The following is a 17,848-nucleotide window of genomic DNA, read 5'->3' as shown; positions in this document are numbered from 1 at the left end:
ATTGGAGAGGGGAGAAGCCCATGCGGTGGAGGGAAGCTATGGGCCTCGGGTCAGATGGAAGAGGAAGGGGGAGACCAAGAGGAGCTCGTGGTGGTGTCCGATGGCCAAGGTGGTCGCGCACGGTGGCACTAGGAACGTGCACAATGAACCCATGCATGGGTAAGGCTATGTACGTGCATGGGAGGAAGGTGGCCGTGAGGTGGAGGCTGAGCTTGCTCGAGGGTGATGGCGTGTGGGAGGAGCAGCTACCGTGGCGATGGTGGCGCCGGAGGACGGTGCACGGCGGTGCAGTGAGCACCAAGCCTATTCGGGCTGTGCATTGTCGAGGGAGAGGAAGATAGAGCATGGGAGAGGGATACCGGCATGGGAGGACTCGCCGGAGTGAGGGGAGGTCGATGGTGGCAAAGGTGAGACTCACCGGCGCAAGGCGGCATCGGGCTGGGCAGTGGAGGATTCGGTGTGGGAGTGAACTGCCTACGACATACGCTTAAGGGAGAGGGAAGAGAGAGAGAGAGCTGGGAAAAAGTGAGGGAGAAAGAGAGGGGGTCTGGGTATTTAATCCAGTCCCTTCATATGGGGATTTTTAAAACGATCTAATGATGAGAGATTAAAACACTGATTCGAAAATGAACATTAACTTAATTAAAAGCACTTAGAGGAATTAAGGTATAATATTATTTAAACTAACTTTAGTTTATAAAATAATATTCTTCATCATTAATAAATGATGAAGTCTTATTTAATATATTTAAGATGATAAACCATTAAATTAATTAAAGCTTTCAACATAATTTAAATCCCATAATATTTTAAATAGTTGAAATCATTTTAATAATGATATTAAAATGATTTCTGACAATTATAATATTTTTGGAGCTCTTCAAGAATATTATAATTGTCGTATTAAAAATCAACTTAATTCAATAACACTGGAAATACTCCTTATAAATATTTCTAGTACATTTAAAACACTGGGCGTGCCTTAGAAGTCACCTAATATCTTGATAGACATGCCTTCGGATTCGGCACGCATGACGAGGAGCTGTGTGAGTCGACCATGCAAAGCCATCTCCAGTCGAGAAGCTGACAAAAGATCTATGTTCTATTTTGCATGAACAACAGTCTTCATATTTCTCTGGATCTTCTAAAGAGGATCTACTTTTCGAGAGTGGAACGCCATTGGTTTCTGTTGAGATAGGACATGGAAGTGTTCTCATTAGGCATCGAAGTTCAATATATATTGCAATTGAGCAAAGGAAAAATCAGAGAGCAAATGATCAATGGAGGAAAAGTTGTGCTGCCAATATTCCAGTCAAGTTGGTTTATACAAGTCTGTGCACTCGAGCATATATACAGAGAATCCTTTAACAAACTGACAAATCAAACCTATCATATTGTCCCAGCCAATAAACATATACAAAAATGAATAAAAGAATAACTAATGTATACGACAACTAAAAATGTAAATGGCTGAATATATAAAACAACTTGTAGCTTTAGTCTTGGCCTGTATCCGTTGACATATAGCTCGGGATGAGGAATCTGAAGCTAGCTCACTTTCAGTTGATAACAAACAATTTCCATCTAATTAGGCTTATTCCTATATATTATGATGCCTCTCCTGTACATAATGTTAGTAGGGTTGTTGGTTTTTCAAGTACTGGATTTGAAAGAATGATCAAGAACCATGCTGGATAAGAGATGCAACCAAAACAACTTAAAAGGTAACTCCTTCCTACACTACTTTCAGATAACGGGCATCATTATAGTACTAGGACTATTCGTTATTTCTATTTATAGTTTCCCTACAACACTGATCATCAAGCGTTAGCATGAGTCCTGAATAATTTGATAACGTACAAAGTGGAAAAACTGTGGAAGAAATTGAATGCGTCTTTCTCTCCATAAGTAATATTTCTGGTCATGTTGCTTGGAATTGCAGGGACAAGGCTCAGAATGAGAATCTACAAATCCTGGCAAGTCATAATAAATGATCTCCGCTGTGTGATATAGATTTGAATGTGAGTTTTGTTCCTATGCATCTTTTTTGGTTGTATCACAGATGCTAATTTCTTTAAATTTGATGTATTTATTTAACTAATTGCAAATAAGGCTTTTGATCAAGTTCTATCTCCTTTTCTATAGGTAGTACCCTAAACTATGATCACCGTATAGCATGCATGCGTGCATGACAAAGTCCATTTTTTTGGCGATTCCTTCAATTGTTGAGTGTTTATCATAACTGCAGTTCATGTTTGGTGTAGGATGTATTAAACTATGAGGAGTTTATGAGACACTTGACGAATGAAGAGCAACAAATATTACTGAAGTATCTATCTCCAGTTGATGTTGTTACAGTCCCTGATAGGTTAGAATCCTTTTCATTGAGCATTATTGACCACATAATTTTCTGTAAATGTCATGATTGCAACAATATTGATAATTATTTTATTTTTAGACATGAAACACATTTCATATTGCGATATCCCATATGATAAGGATAAAGGTAGGTGCCGTATAGAATCTCACATTGCTTGAGAAGGAGAAGTTCTTGCCCTTTATAAGGTTCTAATGGGGCTCTAATTGTATCATTGACTAGTCCTTTTAAAATATAGGTCATGTGGTTTAGGTATCTGATACCATTTGTAACGCCACAATGAAAAGTCCAAACCACATGGCCTATACTCCAAAAGGACTAGTCAATGATACAATTGGAGCCTCATTGGAACCTTCTAAAGAGCAATTACTTCTCCTCCCCAAGCAATGTGAAATCTCATACACTACCTACCTTTATCCTTATCATATGGGGTATCACACATATTCTGTATTTCGACAATATATTCCTTTTGTAATAGCATGGATGAATATGTTGAGCATACTAGAAAAGAATTGTATCGCTATATGGATCAAGTTATAGCAACAGTCACACACACAAGAAACGTTTTCACGTTGCTTAACTTCTTTTTAGTGTCTTTTTTTCCCCAACTTTCGAGAGTTTTGCCTAGGATCCTAAACAATTGGACTAAGAAGTCACATAATCTGGCCCTCATGATGGTTTAAATTGTTCCATGCAGCCTCAAAAATATGTTTGATAGTCCTCAATTCAAGGATAGCTTAGTTTACTTTCGACAACTGCTTGTGGAAGGGGTCTTTGACATCTCCGTTTCTGGGGCAAAATCTGAAGACTGCAAGACTTTGAAAAGGCTTGCATTATTCGATTTGACGAAGTCCAAATGGGTTGAAAACTATCAGGTGCTTAAGGTTTGAGTGTGTCACGGGTGCAGTGGGCAAGGACTTGAAGAGGAAAGGGGAGTATGGAAGTGCATTCTGTGTAGAAGGGGAATAACGGAATTAACAGATTGAGAGTAACAGAAATAACGAAATGAAGTCCCCTAGTGAAACGGTGCGTTTTGGTCTGTTGTAAGGAATAAGTAAAACGGCACGTTTCATCTTTGTTGCATTCTTGCTTTGCGTTTAGCTTTTTGTAGTTTGCGTTTTGGGTGTTAGAACATTACATTGTTTTCTGCTTCACGACTGCTTCTATAAAAGCAGGAGGGTTCATGTAATTGGCATTGAAGAATTAAGTGAGATCAATTTCTGGAGGTTGAGAATCCCTCGAAGATTCTCTACAAGATTCACTATGGAATCTTGATCATTCAATCTAAGTTCTTTTGTGCTTGTATCTTGCTCTTCCTTGTGTGATTCTGAGTGATTGACAGTGAGGATCTAAAAGGATCCTTACAAGTGGTATCAATAGTAGTCGATCTTATGGAGGTGGTGATGGCGGATGGTACTCGTGCCACCATGAAAGGTCAGCTAGACGGATATCAGAAATAGCAAGAAATAGTTCAGAAGTAGTTGGAGAACCATCAGCAAGCCATCCATGGTATGGCAGAAAGGTTAGAACAATTTTCTGACATGTTGTATTCCATAGTTGAAACTGTTAATGAAAACTCTCGTCGTGATAGAGAGGTTTCTAATGAACCTAGAGATCAGGAGGATAGGCCTGTGTTTCAGAGGAATTTTCGATTAGATTTTTCAAGATTTGCTGGTATTGACCCTGCGGGTTGGGTCTTTAAGGCCAACCAGTACTTTGATTTTTATCAAGTACCTTTCCATCAAAAATTAATGGTGGCTTCATATCATATGGAAGGAGAAGCATTGGTGTGGTACCAAGATGCTTTGGACTCGGGGCAGTTCAATTCTTGGGAATCTTTAGTGGTAGCAATGCAAGTCAGATTTGGACCACTGACTTATGATGATCCAATGGAAGCATTAACCAGACTTAAACAAACATCTTCTATTAGTTCGTATAAATCTCAGTTTGAAGTATTGTCAAATAGATTGAAAGGCTTGTCTAAAAAACATAAGCTGAGCTGCTTTGTTAGTGGATTGAAAGACGAGATAAGGCAGCCTGTAAAGATGTTTAATCCACTAAATCTTGGAGCTGCTTTTGGTTTAGCCAAAATGCAGGAGGAGTATGTGTTGTTCTCGAGGAAACCTTGGAGACAGATTGGGCATTATAGTGATAAATGGCCTATTGACCATGGGGGTGATTTATCTATTAAAGGACAGAAGAGCATGGTTCCAGTAAGGAAAATTACTTCTGCTAAAATGGATGAAAAAAGAAAAAAAGGCATTTGTTATCATTGTGATGACAAATGGAGTCCTAACCATATTTGCAAGGCCTCAAAAGTGTATTTTTTGCATGGAGAAAGTAGTGTTGAGCATGAAGTGGTTGACAGTAGTGAAGGAGAATTGTTGCCTGCATCTAATGAAGAAGGGAAGAAGGGTAGTGAAGAACTTGAGGTCTCATTAAATGCTATCTCAAGTTGCATTAATAGTAATGCTATGAAGTTACTGGGGAAGATTGGTTCCATGTCTGTTGAAATTCTTGTAGACTCAAGTTCCACTTATAATTTTCTGGATCCTTTGGTAGTGGAATCTGCGAAATTGAAGGTAATAGAGGATGGTGGTTTGCAAGTTAGAGTGGCAAATGGAACTAAAATATTCAGTCAGGGTACATGTAAAGAGATGTGTAGTATTCAAGGTACTAAATTCAGAATTTCATTTCATGTCCTCACTCTTGGTGGCTGTGACATTGTGTTAGGAGTTCAATGGCTGAAGACATTAGGTCCCATTCGATGGGATTTCACTAATATGTCTATGCAGTTTGAAGTTGAGGGCAAGAAGTTGTCATTACATGGTATTAATTCTGATGTGACAGAATGGGAAGCTGGAGCTAATCTGTTGAAGTCTTCTTTTGTTAGAAAGCAAGGGTGGTTATTGCAATTGGTGGCAGTGGAACCAAAGCTGGAAAATGTTGAGTTGCAAGCTGAAGTAGAGGAAGTGTTGCAACAGTTTGGGTCAGTATTTGAGGAACCAGTGGGGTTGCCACCAGTTAGAGCCTTTGATCACCAGATTCTATTAAAAGAAGGCACTGTACCAATTTCAGTAAGGCCTTATCGATATCCTCATTACTAGAACTCAGAGATAGAGAAAATTGTGCAAGACTTGTTGAAGAATGGGGTTAAAAGACCTAGTTAAAGTCCATTTTCATCTCCTATTCTACTTGTTAAAAAAGCTGATGAAACTTAGAGGATGTGTATGGATTATCGAGCACTCAATCAAGCAACTGTCAAAGAAAAGTTCCCAATTCCAATCATTGATGAGCTGCTTGATGAACTTCATGGTGCAAAAAAAATTTCCAATCTTGATCTCAGATCAGGCTATCATCAAATAAAGGTAAAAGAAGATGGCATACCAAAAACTGCATTTAGAACTCATGAGGGCCACTATGAGTTCTTGGTAATGTAATTTGAGCTTACCAATGCACCTCCCACCTTTCAGGGTTTGATGAACCATGTATTCAAGCCTTATGTATTCAAGCCTTATCTTCGAAAATTTGTGTTAGTTTTTTTCGATGATATCTTGATTTATAGCCACAACATGGTGGAACACCTTGCACACTTTAAAACAGTATTATCTGTTTTACAGCAGCAGTCCTTGATTGCAAGAAGATCAAAATGCAAGTTTGTAGTTACTGAAGTTGATTATCTGGGGCATATTATTTCTGGGAAGGGGGTAATGGCAGATCCAACTAAAATTTCTTCCATGCTTGATTGGCCTATACTAAAAACAGTGAAGGCACTAAGAGGATTTTTAGGCGTCACTGGTTACTACAGAAAGTTCATCAAAGGTTATGGATCCATTGCTGCCCCATTAACATTGTTATTGAAAAAGAATTCCTTTGTTTGGTCTGTAGAAGCTAAAGAGGCATTTAATCATTTGAAGGCTGCTGTTGCAAAGCTTCCTGTCTTGAAGCTGCCAGACTTTTCTAAAGCATTTACAATTGAGTGTGATGCCTCGGGGGTGGGGCTAGGAGCTGTGTTAATGCAAGATAACCAGCCAATTGCTTTTTTTAGCAAGGCTTTGAAGGGCAAGGCATTGTCCTTGTCAACTTATGAAAAAGAGTTCTTAGCACTGGTGTGTGCAATGGGCAAGTGGAGGCCATATCTGTTGGGTCAAACATTCAAGATTATTTCATTTCTCACTCCTGTGTGGTTAGAAAAGCTTAAGCAAAGTTATGCATTCTCTGTTGATATTGCTAATCTTTTGGTTGATTTACAGCAAGGGAAGTAAGTCTCTAAGGAATTTTCTCTTCAGCAAGGACTCATTTTCAGAAAAGGGAAATTGTTGTTAGTTCCTTCTTCACCATTTCATCAAAAGGTGTTACAGCATATTCATCATAATCCTGAAGCAGGCCATCTTGGGTATCACAAAACTCTACAGAAGGCTAAATTGGATTTTTACTGGCAAGGAATGAGGAAGGACATAAGGAAGTTAGTGAGGGAGTTCCAAATCTGCTAGATGAATAAACATGAGACTATGCTGCCAGCAAGGTTACTCCAACCCTTACCTATTCTTCAAAGTCTTTGGCTTGACATTGCCATGGATTTTATTGAAGGCCTTCCAAGCTCAGGTGGTAAGTCAGTAATTCTAACTGTCGTGGACAGATTAACTAAATTTGGCCATTTCATCCCAATGGCTCATCCTTATACAGCCAATAGGGTGGCTGAGGTATTCTTTAATGGTGTATTCAGACTCCATGGGTTACCTAAAACAATTGCGTCTGATAGATGTGGTTTTTACCAGTTTACTCTGGAGAGAGTTGTTCAAGATGCACAGGACTACTTTGGCTTATTGCTCAACTTACCATCCTCAATCTGATGGTCAAGCTGAAACATTAAATAAGTGTGTGGAGGGTTACTTGAGATCTTATGTGGGATCTATGCCTAAGAGTTGGTGCACATGGCTGCCAATGGCAGAATGGTGTTACAACACCATTGTGCATTCCTCTACTGGTTTTTCACCATTTCAGGCTTTATATGGGTTCCCTGCTCCCAAGTTGTTGACATATGTTCCAGGCACTACTGCTAATGCAGCAATAGATCATCACTTGAAGTCGAGGGAAGAGAATTGTCATTGTTAAAGCAGAATTTGAAGAAGGCTCAGGAAAGAATGAAGTTGTTTGCTGATAAGAAGAGGTCTGAGAGGGCAGCAGGTGATTGGGTCTTTCTCAAGTTGCAACCTTATAGACAAAAGTCTGTAGCCATGAGACACAACATGAAGTTGGCCCCGAGGTATTATGGTCCATTTCAGATCCTTGAGAGGATTGGGTTGGTAGCTTATAAGTTGAATCTGCCCTCCTCCTAAAAAATTCATCCTGTCTTTGATGTCTCCCGTTTAAAGAAAAAACTCGGTGATCAGATTTTTCCATTGTCTACTTTGCCCCCAGTTGACAAAGAAGGTAGTGTACAGCCTGAACCAGAAGCAATCTTGGAGAGAAGGGTGAGGAAAGTAGGGAACCATGCCTCTACTGAAGTGCTTGTCAAATGGGTAAGGGTTGCCATTGAGGATAGTTCATGGGAATTGCTCTGGGACCTTAGAGCTACATATCCCCATTTAGTGGGCACAATTTTGTAATGTGTCACGGGTGCCTTGTGGGCAAGGCCTCGATGAGGTAGGGATTGTCACGGGTGCAGTGGGCGAGACCTTGAAGAGGAAAGGGGAGTATGGAAGTGCATTCTGTGTAGAAGGGGAATAACGGAATTAACAGATTGAGAGTAACAAAAATAACGAAATGAAGTCCCTTAGTGAAACGGTGCGTTTTGGTCAGTTGTAAGGAATAAGTAAAATGACACGTTTCATCTTTGTTGCATTCTTGCTTTGCATTTAGGTTTTTGTAGTTTGCATTTTGGGTATTAAAACATTACATTGTTTTCTGCTTCACGGCTGCTTCCATAAAAGCAGGAGGGTTCATGTAATTGCCATTGAAGAATTAAGTGAGATCAATTTCTGGAGGTTGAGAATCCCTCGAAGATTCTCTGCAAGATTCACTATGGAATCTTAATCATTTCATCTGAGTTCTTTTGTGCTTGTATGTTGCTCTTTCTTGTGTGATTCTGAGTGATTGACAGTAAGGATCTAAAAGGATCCTTATAGAGTGACTTTTAAAATCAAAATATCACTAGATAAAAATGTTAACAGAAAATTATCTGCTGGTAGAAACCCATTAACATCTTCCTTTGGCTGCAGAAATGTAAAAGTAGTACGGGATCGAAGGATATGTTGTTTCTCGATCTAATGCCACTGCACACCACTACAAGAAAAACGAGCATTTGTGACAGGTTATTTACGACGAGAATGACTATTTGTGATGAAAATAGACTCATTTTAGTAGGAAATAGTCATTTTTTGTATGAAATAACTAGTTACAAATAAGCAGTTTTTTTATATAAGTAATTTAACAAATGTCAAGAGGTTGCGTGATAGCCCAAGTCAAAATCCTATAGGTTAGCTAAGAATTTTCTTTTTGGCCATATTTTGCTGAGTTTTGAGTCTTGTTTGGATGTAATTTTTGGAGTTCGAATTTCCAAACATTATGAAGGGTTTAATTCAACTTGGGCTTTTCTCATAAAGTGAAGAATTACTTAAGAAGCTTAACATGAGGCTTCAGAAAGCTAAGTGAATTTCTTTGCCAAATGACAACAGGGTGTTACTCATAAAACTGACATGGGCTTAAAGAACAGTTTGTGTTCAACCTCATCAACAGTTTTGATATCCTGAACCAGAAAATACATCACAATTTCCAAGCCTACTTTTTCCCTTATCTCTGTCATCTTGTTTAGATTACTTTTCATTCATAAGATAAAGAATATGCATTTTACACTGACACAAATCAACTATAAAAAGAACAAAGCCAAACAAGACAGCTATGCATGATTTGTGTTCACTGAGAACTTGGATGTGTATTGAAAACTTACATTTCCTTCTCCATCTCTACATGCAAATCTCAGTTATTGTGGTTTTTAAGTATGACTAAGCCTATGAAGAATATACCGTATTCCATGGATTGAATACTCAGAGCTACGTACATTGTTAGTTTATTGCATGAAATGATGGTCATGTTTGCATAATAAGATTTAAATGATGTAGACTGAAATGGTTCTTAAATTTAATCTTGCATCTTGTAGAATTTAAGACCATGATGAAATGCCCGAAAAGGGTGGTCATGAAGGCTAGCTACGAGACCAAGGAAGTGATAGACAATGATGGTTCTTCCTTTAGTCTAAGAAGCCTATTTGCTTTGCCCACCGACGGTGGCTCCCTCCCTCATGCTGGATTCTTTTCATTTTGTTGAAGAAAATTCTGATCAGGATCTGCTTCTAGAGTTCGTGCCATCCAATGGCTCTTTTCCACAGGCAAAGCTCCTTCAACCAGCTGTAAGTTTTGGTGCTCAGCAGGCAACCACTAGTACTAGTAGCTCAATATACCCACATCTTCTCAGGGCAGCTGGTTTGGTTACACAAAATCAAACCATCTCGTCTCATCTCATATAATCATTATAATTTTTTAAACTTCACACAAAATATAATAAATAATTCAATTTTTTTCAAATTTTAAAATAAAAATAATATTAAAAAATTATCTTATAACAATATTTTATTCAATTTTCAACAAAACATCTCATCTCATCTGAACTGTGTAACCAAACGAGGCCTTAGTCACTGACTATAAATGATTTCTAATCACTAGGGCTATTGTAGGTATGCCTTCGAAAACTTTTAAGTGGTATTCAAATATTTTGGATGGTAAAACACAAAAGTCTGTGAATGAGGTTTGCTGCTTGATCTTCCTCCCTATTCACCTTTTTGAACTCGGAATGCTAAGGGAAGAATTTTGTGGGCCTTTTTTGTATAGGTTACGTTAGATTGTAATATATAGTTCATACTACAGAAGTGGTCATTTCCGTATTTTTGTAGTTTTTGTGTTGCATAATTGCTTAGCAATGTTCTCTTGCTTTCTTTGTAATCATTATTTTTGGCCAAGAGGAAATGAAAATTTTTACTCTCAAGAAAAAAAGAGAAAAAGTAAGGGGATATATGTTTTCAAATGCATAAAGGAAGTGGACATTAAGTGTACCTTTTTTTGCCTTTTGGAGGATGCCTGCATCTTAAATATAAGATCTGTTTGTCAACCATCCACTCAAAGGATAAAAGAACACGAATGCATATCCCAATCCCAATCTTTATGGGTATTCGGAAGGGAACAGAGTGCAAGCAAGAATTCCAGTGCTTTTTTCTTCAACAAGATTACAAAATTAAAGTAAAAAAGTAGCTTTTCAGAACATTTTGAGGGCTATCACGTGTGTTAGTAGGGCTAAGCAAAAATTCAAAAATGGGACTCCAACTCCGATTTGGTGGAGTTGAACTGACTCCGACTTTGCTCCGATCTAGCTCCGACTTTGCCCTCCAACTCCTACTCCGATTCTAACTCCGCCTCTGACTCTGGCATTAATATTATTTATATTTTATAAATATATGTGGATTTCTATATATTAATCATAAAAATGTTATATAATTATATTTTATATAGTTAGTCAAACTCCATACTATACTAGCATGAGCTCATTATTATTAAATAATATATTTATACTATAATATATATAGACTAAATTAACTAATAATAGTTTAGTATATGTAAACATCATACTATTACAATATTACTACCATGTAGTACTAAATTACTAATATATAAATATAATAACATGTAATACTAATCAACTAAGTTATTAATGTATAAAAACATGTAATACAAATGGATAAACACTAACGAACTGTGATTATACTTGTTTTTGGAGCTGTTTTGTTTGTGTGTTGTGGTTTGGGGTTGTTTATATATTAATATGATGCTAAAGTTGGGACTGTTTTAGTGAACATGTGGGTTGTTTTATTTTCTTTCTGTAATTGATTGTGTGGTTGGGCAGTTAATCTATGTACCTCGAAGTTGAACATTTTTATAAGTACAAAGTTGAAATTTTTTCACGTTTAGGAGTTCAGACTTGATGAAATATTCACCTTTTTTTTATAAACTAATTTAGTGCATATATGACATAAGTTGTCATGTTAGTCCTGAAAGTCCTGCTAATGTCTGTTTTGTGGCTGACAATCATGAAAAGAAAGATTTGATAACTTATATCAGGTTCCTTGGTTGAATTAAGAGGACCATCAACAACGCTTGCATTGGATTTTTGGAGTTTGTAAGATCATTGAACTGTTAGTGGTTGAAGTTTATTAGTCTCTTTGAACTATTATATAGTTCTTGGAGTTCAGGAACTCCTAAATTTCATGGTATTAATGTTATTCTCTGTGAAATTCATGGAGGATAATGGATAGTTACGCATAGCAAAATTCATAGTTAGCTCTATTGTCATTATTATTTTTTGATTGGCATATTTTTTTCAAGCACAACTTAGAAGTTGGAATGACAGTGTGACACTTGAAACATTTAATTTGTTGTAATATATTTGTTGTTGGGAATATTTAATTTGGTTGGCACTTAGAAAATATTGCGTTTCTCTTTTTGTCAAAACTAAAACTTAAAAAATGTTTGTTGTAATCGTTGTAAGAATATATTATTATGATTGATATGGATGATGGGTGTAGATGATTGTGGATGTGGTTGATGGATGATGGGCGTGGATGTTTATTGTAGACTTGAAGTGATTAGTTGGATCTGGATGATGGATGATGCATTGATGGGAGTGGATGTTTATTGCGGTGATTAGACATTTTTTTTAATTTTTTTGAAGCATGTTAGTAACTCAGTATGTTACTTGTTTTTATTTATTTTTATGTTTCTAGTAAGAAGTAAATTATTTACTTTAGATTGTGATTTTTGAAAAAAAATTAAATTTAAAAGCTCACACAAAAAATTCTTTTTTAAAAAGTGTGCCAAATAAAAAGTTGAAAATAATAATAAAAAAAAAGCTCAAATCCGACTCCGCTTCGACAAGTCAGAGACTGAGTCGGAGCGGAAGATGAACATATCGGAGTCGGAGTGGAGTTGGATTCAACAATGTCGGGTCAGAGTCGGAGGATGGCCATATCAACTCTTGGTCGGTGCTTAGCCCTATGTGTTAGTCATATGAAAGGATGGATAATGAGATCATGAAGATCAAGCAAAAGGCTTTGTATCTTTGAGACTGCCTATATAAGGGAATCCGCATGATTTACGACAATCCCATGATTTATGATTCTGTAAATAGATTTGTAATCAATCTGTTTTCCACCTTCTATTCATAAATGTACATTCCTTAATTAGCTACAACCTTGTATTATATTTAGACATGTTTTACTGGAAATACATCAAAGCTTTCTTGCCAATTTATCTGTGTAAACTCTTATAGCCTAAAGGTTCCATCTTTTGAGAGACTTGGTTTCTTACAGAACACATGGTAGCTGGCATCTTTCCATGCTAGCTCTAATCTGTAATCTATTCCTCCCATCTTTTGATATTGGCATATATATTCTGTTGTATAGGCATATCATAGCGTGATTGTGCTAAAACTAGGAGCAAATCATTCCAAGGAAGTCTTCCACAAACGAGGCATTCAGAAAGCATTGAAAGATGTAAAGGCTTTCCTTGTGGATGATGATTCAAATTCTAATGAAAGCAAAATGCAAACTTGTAATGCGTATGATTTAATTGAACAATTAGAATTTGGTAATGTTTTTCTATTTTTAATATCTAAAGGCGCCAAAGGGTGCAACACACTACATGAGAAATATTGCAAAGAAAATGTGTGCAAGAGAGTATTACAAACAAGATGCTTTTAGGTTCTTGCCTGCCTGGGCGTGACCGTAGTAGCACCCTACTCATTAGAAATCGAACAAAAGGGCCTAGATGACTGGAAGTTTTAGGCGCTCCCTTACGTCAAATTTAAGCCATAATCTAGACTTTAGGCCAACTAGGGAATTTTATGAATTCTTAGATAGCTAATTCCAATAGTTTAAGGTGCATCTATTTTCAAATTCAAACCGAGGATCTAGTAAATGCTACTAAACCATTTGAGAGTAACCCAACGACTATTGAACTACCACCTTAGTGGTCAAAAGCTTTCGATATGGTTAATCTTTTTGGTGTCCTACTTGCAAACTTTTGATACAAAATAATCAATTTATGTGTCAATGGTATAGAATGTGCGTCTTATACACTTGCTTAGTTTTCATCTTTTCGAGGTCCTATATTGGCAACATAGTTTAGTTTATTTGACTATAAACCTACACTTGTAATTCTTACTTATGCCTTATTCAGTTACACAGATGAGATAAGACAAAAGTTGAATAAAATAATATTAAAATATAATTTTTATTTTAGGAATTGAAAAAGTTGATCTTTTTTTTATTTTTTTATTTTTGAATTTTGGTTGGAAGTTTGAAAAGTTGTAATGATTAAATGAGATGAGACGGGACGATGAAAATAAACCATACCTTAAAGTTAGAAAGACTAGTGATATGATTTTAGGGGATGAAGCGTTACAGGTAGAAAGATAAATGCTGGGTCATAAAGAGAATTGATACAAAAAGAAAGTTTATAATTAAATTGATTTGGATTTATGCAATATATTAAATTTATGTTAAAATAAATTTTTTATAATTTAATTTATCATATCAAACTATTCCTAAAATACTAACAAGATGGCTTCGGCCATTCCGTACCACAATGGGACTTGGGAGCGGTAAGACCACCAAAATTCTAAGATTTAAAGAAGAAATTATAATTGCAATCGTGAATGCGCAAGCGTCGTGTAATCAGTTTGAAAAAAAATGAATAAATTATACGGGACCTACATAAAAAAATTAAGTTTTTAATAGTAGACTCCATTATTTTTCAAAACGACTGGGCGGTACTTGCACACTCTACGACTGTATGTAAGATTACTTTTTTTTTTTTAATTTGGTAATCCAATTGCTCATGAGTAGTTATTCCTGAATAACAATTTTCTCTTCTAAAACTATAACCAAACAATTGTAATTTCTCTTTAGCCATCTATTCTGCTAACCAAATTGACCCTTACAATTATATTTAGCTTCAATGGCTGCTCTCATGTTTTGAATGGGGAAAATCATCTTAAAAAATGGGAGTAAGTGAGTGAATGATTAGGATATCAACATATAATTTGTCATTCTTTCTCATCTATCTTAATGCTTAAATATGTGTATTTAAATAGAATGATAAAAATGATAAATCACATGTTGATTAGATGGAGGTACGAGATGTGAGATTTTCTTGTAGAATTATTCAAAAAAGAGAAGAATATCATTATTTTTACAAAAATAGACTTCATTTTAAAAAAATATATAAAAAACTGCAAAAGAGTGTACCCTTCAATATTTCTTTATCAAACATACATAGATAAGTTTTCTAAGAGCAAATGGAAAAAATAAATTAAAAATAGACAAATAGTTGTGACCTTCCAGTGACCATTACGATGGATGATGCCATGAATGTTGAGCCCCTATACCTTTGACTATGATTGGTAGGAGGGATGATATCTGATTATAATGTAGCCCATAAAATTGTAAGAGTGCACGCACATCCTAAAACTATATTTATCATTACCCTTAATAACAAAGAAAAGTCTACTCTGAAGTCGATTTACTACCCCACACACACCCCCTCATACGTGGCAAACCCGGTCTACATAAAAAATCCAAAAATCGGGCGGTTTGGAAAAAATCAATAAATGAAAGATTCTGAAAGAATGTCTCTTTGGATCATGCTATTCTTCCGAGTCAAACCGGGCGGTTTGGAAAAATAAAAAACTTTGAAGTTTTGAACTGTGGACTTTGGAAGTTTGGAATCAATTATCAGACCCTACCCATCTATAAAATGTTGTCCATTATGCGACTGGCCCTCAGAAAAAATAGGCATATGAAATTATGAACTCCTAAGCAATTATGAAGAGAAATCATTGAACGAATTATCTGAAATTTAGACTCTTGGGATTTCAGTTCCTTTTTTTTTTTTTTTTTTTTTTTTCTTTTTTTTTTTTGGTTCTCTTCATATCTAGTTCCCCACACTTCCTTCTTGATTAAATAGAAGTTTCAACCTTTAGTCTAAGAATAGGGAATACATTCGCAATGCCATCAACTAGAGATCTTTTGGCAAGAATGCCATTGTTTTAAATTTTAATACTAAGAAATTTTCAGTCCTAAATTCTGGTTCATCAAACCAATTTTTAGCGATGTATCTAGAGCAGCATAAAAAATTGTTCTTTTTGTACTACGAATTTTTTTATTCTCCCTAAGAGATAGAACCTTTGATTGAACAGTATTATTGGATTTTTTGAATATGTATGCGCCCCCTTGTTTCCTGCCCCTTTTTCTTCTCCCAGCCCCCGATCCCCTATTCTCTCTATTAAGACTGTTATGCGCCCTCCTCAATTCTCTGTTGCCCCTTCCTCCCACACACAAAGGCCGCTGCGAACCATCATACCGAGCAGCCGCCACTTACTCTACCACCACTGGTAAGTCCTCTCCATCCGCATCTCTCTCTACCTTTTCATCCGTTTCCCTCTCGATTTCTCTCTTACTATGTCTATTCTCTCTCTCTCTCTGTTTCTCTCTTACTATGTCTGTTCTCTCTCTCATCTCAACCTCTTTCTCACCAGGTCGTGCTGTCCTTGCCACACCTTTCGGATTAGGCCTTTTCAGTGACCTTTCCCAATTAACGTATGAAAGAACATGAAAATGGAATGAAGATGAACGGGATAGAAATTCATTGTAAATACATTGATAATCTGGGTTGGTTCGAGGCAAACCCAATCCTCCAAAATACTTTAAAAGTTCATACAAGATTCAGACTGCCTTTTTCTTTCCCCTCCCCAACACTAAACTCCCCCGTACTACTCTCTAACAAACAATTAAGGAAATTACTATAAGACCCTTCTCTACAGCTAAGTAACTGTTGAAACGTAGTGTTTTACATAACAGGAAATACAACTCAAAGCACTAATGTAACAGTGCTGTTTAAGGCCTACAATACTACGTAGTTGAGATCTTTCTTAAGCACTGCCGTTTTGAAGTCTAAACATGGTCTTCCTTCCCCATGACTTCACTTCACTTGATTGGGTTAATTACATTGTACACCCCTTCAAAGAAACTTGTCCTCAAGGTTGAGAGCAAAAGGTGAGAGTATGGCAAAGGACGTAAGAGCAGTGGAGCCAAAAGAAAATTCATTGCCAATCACTGTCTATATCCCATAAATTCTTAGCTAGGAGGTAAGTATTTGTTTTGAGTCATCACCACCAATAACAACAAGCCCATCTCAATCAAGCTTTAATGTTATTTCTTCAACTTGCTCAAGCATTTCATCAAACAACTGAGATGCCCTACCTTTCGTATAAATTGCAAGAAGGCCATTGGACCCAAAGGAATCCCCAAGAGTTCCCAACTTCACAACATGAGTATGAATTTGTTTGACATAATAGGCATTACTAGACAAGAGACTATCAACAATTTGGTCCACGTCAAAGGTAATAAAACCAAAGCTACAAGATTGACTAATAGAATGGTCTCGCATGATTTGGTGTTCCTTGACCTCTCCAAACTGTGTAAATAAGTCCTTGAACTCAACTTTATTCATGGTGGTAGGGATTCCTTACATCATTATTTTTTTCCTTCCTCTATCAGAAGGCTTAAAAACAATTTTAAGGGCCAAAACATCAAGCAACTGGAAGCAAAAGATGTACAAATTACAATTAAATTCTCGTGCTTCTTTTCCATCAACTGAAAAATATGTATGCCTTTCCCAAAAAAATTAGCCTTACCAGAAACCATTAGAAGGGTCTTGTAGCTGACAATAATAGGTTCAATTCCTATCTTGTAACTGACAATAAGCATAATCTCGTCAGCTTGTTGTTGCTTAGCCGTAGAAATCTGAGTGGCTTCAACGTGGATAAAGATTTTAGGACTTCTCCTTCAAATCCATTGTCAGATAAATCCATGCTGACATAATTTTTAAATTACCCAATGCTTTTGGGATTTTACATCTAAGAAGAATCGTGCTCTACACGAGTGGAGCTCTGAGAACCAAATGGTCAAATGTCAAGCATTCTCCATCTGCCTTCTCAATCCTAGCTCTAGTAGTCTGTCAAAATCTCTACTTATGGATGTCCATTTTTATTTGTGTCTGATTGTGCTTCTTGCAAAATTTTGCGTATGATATTAAACTCAAAGCTACTGCTGCTTGTCGAAGCATCACCCTCCATCTCAAGCTCTTATTTTCGCTTCAACACGAGCGACATTGTAAGTCTGAGGCTGATCCCCGAGATTTTTTCGGTACTTTTGTTTATTTCCTTCAACACATATGCTCACTACATTCCCCAATCCTTCAACGTGTCTCAAAACCTTGCATTTTCTCTCACATAGGCCCTACAGGCGATGAAATTCCCTTTCAAGGATGACATAGAACTCCATAATTTGTCGCTTGATAGCTTCTA

At 36.6% G+C, this 17,848-nt stretch overlaps 1 pseudogene; it reads left to right on the top strand.

The window, feature by feature from the left end:
* Window positions 1–344: 344 nt before the first annotated feature.
* LOC121262083 lies at window positions 345–12,035 on the top strand (annotated as a pseudogene).
* Window positions 12,036–17,848: the final 5,813 nt, after the last annotated feature.

Source organism: Juglans microcarpa x Juglans regia, chromosome 4S (assembly GCF_004785595.1).
Source record: "Juglans microcarpa x Juglans regia isolate MS1-56 chromosome 4S, Jm3101_v1.0, whole genome shotgun sequence".
NCBI lineage: Eukaryota > Viridiplantae > Streptophyta > Magnoliopsida > Fagales > Juglandaceae > Juglans > Juglans microcarpa x Juglans regia.
Note: the sequence above shows the minus strand (reverse complement) of the source record. Positions and strands in the feature narration are given on the sequence as shown.